Below are 7,704 nucleotides of genomic sequence, written 5' to 3'. Positions count from 1 at the left end.
CGTAAGTTTATGGCTGTTTTGATAAACAAACCACCAATTATTCATTTCTATGCTTCCTGCGTGAAGCTCTACGTACATATGGACAAAATATAGCAAAACATCGTTTGACGTCGTCAGTGATATCTTGTTTGGAAGATGTCGTAAGTCATATTCACTGCTATTTCAATAAACAAATTATCAGCAATTTATCACCATTCTTCTTGCGTCAAATTCTACGTACATACAGACCAGGACTGTATTTTTGATAGGCCTTGCCAGTTGAAACATTTACCCCAGATAAACGCTTTACATCCACTTGTCAAACACTTCTAGGTATCAAAGCCGGCTCTCATGAGGGGAACATGTCTAATCCACACACAAGCACTGTTCATTCTGTTTTTCAAGCTAACTTAGGCAGGTGCTAAGGACAAGTTATACCTAAGAGAGAGAGGGTAAATCGTCCTTGTAAAATACACTTGTATAGCGCTTGCTTCCGCTCAAATGAAAAGTGCATGAAAAAATAGCGCCTGTCCTGAAGGTAAAACAAGACCAGTGGAAAAGTTCTTTTCACAAGTCTGGGTGACACGTCTAATGGGATAAGATGTATTTCTTGCGAATCATATAACTTGAAAATTTAAGACAAATAGACTATTCTTAGATAATCTGTTGTATGCAGGGACAAGTTACAGTTTAGACAAAGCATGAGGATAGTTTTTTTTTTGTGATAGTTATATTCTAGCTAAACCATGATTTCAAGAGTGTTTCCTGAGTAAGAATGAACAAGTTAAGGGAAGCTCGTTTCTGCCTGTGTTATGATAAGGGAGAATTTGCAAAAGGTGGGTATAAGACTCCGAACTGGGAAGCCAATCATTCAGTTTGTCTTAGGAACCCTTAAAATTTTCCTATAAATTCCCTTTCAACTACACTTGCATGCTGGCTCGTCAACACAAGGTGATATTGAAAGCTTGAGGTCTACTACAATAAGTTTTGAAGTTTCTAATTTCGAACAGTAATTTGCTACGACGTGAAACAGCTGATGGAGTCTGTCCATATTGGCATTTTTAGGCTTTTTAATACGTTTTTCGTTGGATACCGAGCAAGAGTCGGGTTTTCAGAACTTGGATTTAGTTTATTAGTATCACAGGGATGAGTTCAAGTTCAACTTTGCTCATCATAGTCATAAGTTTGTGAGAGATGAGAGCACTACAAGGAGTGTAGTTAGTTCCGTTCATCAACAACTAAGCCTTGCTAGCTCGTAAACACCATTCACGGTGTGCTTTGTCTCTCATTAGCCTCTTTAATATTCCATTTCGTCATCAGTCGCTGAACCGTGGGCAAGGGAATACAACTGTTCATTTCTTCTGAGTCTCCTGGCGCGTTTCAATATTATCAAACTAATCTGTTTTTTCAAACAAAACAAAGCCAAACCAATGGCTACTCCAAGGAAGAAATTAGAGTCAAGGTTACAGCCAAGACAGTATCCAATGCATTGTTTGTTAAAATGACCCGATCTTGAATCCTTGAGTTATGATAACATTTGTAAGAGGAATTTACCGAGCCCCACCGTTCAAGGAAATCGTTGACATTTCTGTAAACTTCTTCAGTTGTTCCACATTCGGAGTCTCTAAGTATATAAGAACACTCTCTAGTAATTTGCTGACGGTCTTTCACGGCTAAAGCATCATGTTCTGATCGATTGTTGAAGGACACATAAATTTGCAAACAAGGATAATAAATTGTGCATTTTGAATTGCTGTTCCGTTTGATACAGTCGCATCGAAGTCTCTTGTCGTGAGTTGTGATTAACTTTGTCGCCGTGACAGTACAGCCTCCCAATTTAAATTTTGAACTTTCGATCTTTGGAAGGGTAACCAGAACCAAAACGAGGAGTAGAGACAAGACTGAAGTCACAAGGATTCCTTTGGCTACCCGTGTCACTTTCTTGACGAGTTTAGCTTGTTGCGACCGACGAACATTCATTTGGGTTGGACCCAAAAGAAATAGATGCTTACGATACTCAGTAAATTCTATACTTGCTTTGGAATACGGCTGCCTGTTTAGAATAAAACAAAAATATATATACGTCAACACTGAATAGCTGTTTGCTACATGTTATTTTATTCCAGTTTGTTGCAGCATTGTGACTGTTTTAAGATCTATAGCTTCAGGCTAATACACTAGTATGATTTGCTTATTATAATTATTTAGTTGCTCTATTTTAGATAACAGGTTTTTATTCAATAAGCCGAACGTGCGGCCGGATAACGAGGTCAACGAAAATGTTATCAGAGAATTGATTAAACCCTACCACATGTTACGACCATTAATTTTCAATCGAAAATTTGATAGACCTGTGCGGTTTTTCTAACGATGAAATACAACTATTGTTATGCTTGATAATCATTCTAGTTTTCCATTGGTCTCTGCTCCCTGAAAATTTTATGTACGTGTGAAACATTTCGAGAGTGAATCATTTTAATAGCAAATTCGATTTAATTAAAACTGAAGAAAACGAGACGGCTGAAATAATACATTGACCAAACATCTTTCCTGAACATGTCAACCTGTAATTGTTATGTTCTCGACCACTGTGCGTTAAATGAAAATTCATGTGTCCAACATCAAAACATAGTTACGACAACATCTAAACGATGAACTAGTAAAAATGAAAAAAATATTCTTTAGCATGTTCCGTTAGTTTTACATAATAGTTTGAGTAATGTGATGCATTCTAAATTGCAACAGCGATGATCTTATGCATTTGTATGCTCTGCGGATTGTCGCTGTAATTGAATAGCGTGATTCGTCGAAAGACTTTCACTCTACTGTGATGACGATCGACTGGAGAAGTATTAAAGCCAAATTTTTACATAAACACAACATTAGTTGCTTAACTAAGACTTACAACAGACAGAAACTACTATAAAAGACTACAGATTCGTTGGGAGTTTACCTTAGTAATACACGGAACTTCTTACCTGAGAGAGCAAAGCCACAATCCCCTCTTTTAAATATTTGATTGTGCATCTCTTGTATTTTGACGATACATCAAAGAAAAACAAGAACAAGACAATTTTAGCATGTTTAAGAAACCTCAAAAATTAATGCAGTCAGAAATATTGATCAAAAGTCTAAAAGTGACCTCGATTTGTAACGTTTCCTTCGTCTTACGGGCTCTATGAATTATTAACACTGGGATTCTCAAAAGCGGTTTTTACTCTGCCAGCACTACGTGATATTGACAGCCTTTGGAGTCTGCCACAATAAGCTTTGAAGAGTTTCTAATTTCGGTCCACGATTTGCAACATATAGGTGATAGCGTCCGTCGGTGTTTACATTCTTTAGTCCTTTATTGCGTTTCCGTTGGTTACCTAATATTTTTTTAGAAGTTGGTGTCAGTTTAGTAGGATCATTAAAAAAATATGGCCAAAATAAGCCTTTCTCTTTATATTCAAATGGTCGTGAGAACCTGTCATTGATCAAATAGCCTAAGGTGTGTAAAAGTTATAAACAAAAAGCTTTGGTTAAAACTAGCATGTTCGTAATTTAAGGAAAACATAGCGGAAGAGACGTGTCTACCAGACATTTAAGGAAAATATGAAGAAAACGACTAAAAATGGCGAGGAAAAAACTATAAATAAAAGACTGAAATAAAAGTCACTTCACTTATTGATTATTTCTGAGATTTTTGTGGTCGCTATATCAAGACAATACCCGTAGTTTATCTCTTTCTTCATTTTTATAACCATCAAGCAGTTATTTGTCCGCCTAGGTGTCCTCTGAAAAGGGTTGTCCAAATATAAGGTTCCACTGTTGTTTCAATATTTTGACGGTTGCAGGTAAATGCTTTTTAAGAAATCTAATGTCCATGAATACCAGATCATATCGCTGTTCTCAATTTGTGGAATCAAGCTTTTTAACCTTGTGTGTTTATTTTGTTTACATAATGTTTTCCCGCCGACCAAACTGTAACTTGGTTTCGACCAGAGCGGGTACAGGTATCCAAGTCTTCGTAATCTTAGATTCTCACGGAAAGACCGCCGTTCATCGTGCTCAAGGACCTTTTCAATCCGAATGGAGCACGAAAAAACGGCGGAAATCTTCGGAATTCCTTTGCATCACTGCGATGATCAACCTAACCACCATCTATGAGTAAAAAAACTTTAATCCCCACTGTGAAAAGATGTCCCGTTAAACTTCAAGGGAGACGTTTGCTAGTCACAAATAAGCCCCTGAGTGGAACGTCCCTTAAATCCATAAAAGGATGCGATAAAGTCGACAATGTTTGACTGAGAGTGTACATGAATACCGGCTAAAGAAAATTAGATCACGCTATTGAAAAATAAGTTATTTTCCTGTTTTCTTACCTTAGTAACGCTTTCGTTAATATGGTGCAATTCTTTCAATGCATGGCAATTTCCTGTTTTACAATCTATCATTCGTTCAGATGTACGGCAATGAGAAAGGTGAATCAGCAACCACATCTTAAGAGAGTGATACACGCTTTAATGAAAGTTGAGTCTCTAGGGGTTGGTAGGTTTTTAAAGAGTCTTCATCAGGGGTAGTCTCCTTCGCAGCCTTTGTTTGGGCTCGTCACGCAACGCTCCCTCCCCCACTAATGGTTGGTAGGGGAGGGAGCGTTGCGTGACGAGCCCAAACAACGGCTGCGAAGGAGACTTCATATAGGGGAAGCCAGAAAAAAACATGGATTGCTGTCGAATTATATCGTAAACCACAACCGATTAGTGGCCGGAAAAATATAGGTTACTGAGATCCGGTGATCAGAATCGACGATGTAAATGTGCCACGGTTATCTAAAAAAAAAGGTTTAGTCCTAAAGCTCAAATAGATACTAGCAATAAAGCACTCAGATAATTCCTTTATGTAACAGACAAAACCGTCTATCATGATGCTCTTTAAAATGAAGATGTGCAGACATATGTAGACTTAGGGCCTATCCGCGCTAGCGACAAAATTCAGTTTATTTAAACAAATTTTCTGTTATCATCACTTTACAAATGTCGGATGATTTGTCGCGGCTTGACAAATTTTGGCCGAAGCGGAGAAATTTTCAAACGCACCGCCGACAAAATTTGTCCCGGGTAAAACCTTGGCAAAATCGACTAAATAAACAAAAACCGCGCTAAAATTGTCGATCTGTTTGCCGTGTACGCCACCAGTGTGGTAATTGAACTAAGTTTAGTTAACCAAAAGAGTGCAGTAATTGTCTTTCGTTGCGAAACTCGCGGATTTTACAACTTCAAACAACTTAAGATGAATCCTGGTAATTGGAGTTTGGATCCATAGGCAAATTATAGCGGCCATTCTTATGAGCATGTCAGGCGCTGGATGCAGCCGGGCACGATACAAAGGTGGAGTGATTTTCTGGTCGCCACTTCATCAGTCCAACCATGAAACAGTAGATGTGGCACAAGATTCAGAAGTGCCCACTCAAGGCAAAGGGAAAGGAAAAGCTAAATCAAATAAAATCACAGTGAATTATAGTATCAGTGCTATTTTTGGCTGTTAACCGAATTTGACAGATTTAACAGTATCGCCTTTTTCAGTGCGGATGCAACAGAGGAGACAAAAAATTGTCAGTACAAAATTTTCCTTTGATTTTGTCCGCAAAATTTTTGGTTTGTCTGCTAGTGCGGATAGGGCCTTATTTCCCCAGTCAAGTTCATGCATGTGCTAAATAATTTCGTAAAGATCTTCCTCAGCGATAACAGAGAATGATTAAGTCGAAATTAAATCGAACCAAACGATGGGTCGATATCCAATATTACCCGACCAACGCATTAATAACGGTTGCTTGTTGTAATCCAAAAGGTCAAATGGTTGAATAAATAAGCAAGTCACCCGAATATTTATCCTCTTCTCCAATCTAAATGAAGTAACCTTAGTTTTTTTCTTCGTAGTACACTCCCAAGATTCAGTTATTCAGTGCGTTTCTCTTCATCACTCACAAGGTGTAGAGGAGTTTGTTTGTTTGTTTTCCAACATTAAGTACAAGTTGCAAACTTGAGCTGCAGTCAATTAACTATTAAATTCAGGGAAATCAGTTTGGGTGTCTTATTAAAAAAAAACTGCAGCATCTCACAGATGTGTATTTTTCAGTACCCGACTACAAAGATGATGTACCCGAACTGTACGAGGGGGACATGGCATTAACTAAACAACAGGTCCACATTCTTAAGCTGTCACGTCCAACCTTCAACAAGGCAGCAGACTGGAACCAAGAAGCTCAAACAAGAGGCGCCATAAGGAATATACGTCAACTCTGGCCAAACGGAATTATACCGTTTGAAATAAATCCATAAATCGGTACCTGATCATTTACTTTTCCCTCATCAGACTCTAGTCTAAAGCCTCATACATGTATTCATGGTTGCATTTGCGGTAATGAATCGTAGACGAAACCTTTTTGTCCTTCGCGTTGCCTTTTACTTCATTTAACACATGAATCATTCTAATATTTGGCTTTGTTTACATTTTTCCTTCAAATAAACAGACGATAGAGGAAGGCAACTGATCAGAAACTCGATGAAGGATTGGGAAGATCATGTTCCCTGTCTCCAATTTAAAAAGAGAGGGCAAGAGAGTGGATACATCGAGTTAGTTTACAAGACTGGGTAAGTGGAGGGTGAAATTAACATTATGAAAGTAGCTCAAGGCATAACCGCTACTTTTGACAGTTTGAGTATATTTCTTTTCAAAATATAGTTATTTACCGCCTCCCGGTTGGCTCAATTGCTTAGAGCGCCGGATTGTGTTGTGCTGGAGGTCGAGGGTTCGAGCTCCGGCCTCACCGACACTCATGGTCTTAAAATAAGCGAGGAGAATTTGCTACCTTTCTATAATCAAAAAATGGATAGATATTCTAGCCTTCTCGGATAAGGACGAATAAACCGTAGGCCCCGACTCCTGCAGGGTTAGGGGTAGGAGACGATAATTTCCCACGCACGCGATTACTGTGTAATGGATGTCCTCCCCTGGGGTGGGATGGGTGGGAATTGGCCTTGAAAAGCCCCCATGCAGGGAGTGGTCAAGTAACGTATGTATGTATGTATTTACAACTTGAGGTAAATGAACGTATCGTTTAATGGATAAACAGTAAATTGAAATTGTAATTTCACGGTGTTGTCTTTACTTTCAATAGCTGCTGGTCTTATGTTGGTCACATTGGTGGACATCAGGAATTCTCCATTGGACGGTTCACGGAGTAAGTTATAAAGAAGTGTGCGTAATTAACATGTATTCACATTATATAACTAATGTTTGCGATTTACATAAATCCCTCTAAACATGTCTATTTAATATTGAAAGGAGATCGTGATAAGTTTCCTTTTCCCCTAGTTCAGTTAAGTCGGATTGGAACTCTTTAGCAATTTTATGTATTGTTCATCCGCGTATCACATAGCAGAAACGCTTACTACACTCTCGCTCATGAAAAATTTACGAAAACACTGCTTCGCTGACTTTCAGCCCCTCATACTGAGACTCGGATCAAAACTACAGTGTCTGCTTTTGCCATTCTACATTCGTTGATCATCATCTCAACCTTTAACTCCTAGAAGTGATTAACACGAAACTTCTCCCTATAATATCCATACTCTATCAGGCAAACAGGTAATGAGAATACTTAAACTTATCAGGTAGAACTTGTTATCGCTATCTAACACCAAATTCTCATGAGGAATTCACAAGGAAATGTGTAGCAGC

The 7,704-nt window shown here is 38.4% G+C and overlaps 2 pseudogenes across 2 annotated transcripts; one reads left to right on the top strand and one right to left on the bottom strand.

The window, feature by feature from the left end:
• Window positions 1-247: 247 nt before the first annotated feature.
• Window positions 248-3,804, bottom strand: LOC148741819 (uncharacterized; annotated as a pseudogene). The gene is made up of 2 exons (XR_015995984.1): window positions 2,958-3,804; window positions 248-2,032 (listed from the first exon to the last, which is right to left on the bottom strand). The product of XR_015995984.1 is annotated as an uncharacterized LOC148741819 (transcript).
• A 1,510-nt stretch (window positions 3,805-5,314) lies between these two features.
• Window positions 5,315-7,475, top strand: LOC148741818 (nematocyst expressed protein 6-like; annotated as a pseudogene). The gene is made up of 4 exons (XR_015993504.1): window positions 5,315-5,473; window positions 6,036-6,306; window positions 6,494-6,614; window positions 7,142-7,475. The product of XR_015993504.1 is annotated as a nematocyst expressed protein 6-like (transcript).
• The last annotated feature ends 229 nt before the right edge of the window (window positions 7,476-7,704 follow it).

The sequence above is a fragment of the Stylophora pistillata genome, chromosome 1 (genome assembly GCF_964205215.1).
Source record: "Stylophora pistillata chromosome 1, jaStyPist1.2, whole genome shotgun sequence".
Taxonomy (NCBI): domain Eukaryota; kingdom Metazoa; phylum Cnidaria; class Anthozoa; order Scleractinia; family Pocilloporidae; genus Stylophora; species Stylophora pistillata.
Note: the sequence above shows the minus strand (reverse complement) of the source record. Positions and strands in the feature narration are given on the sequence as shown.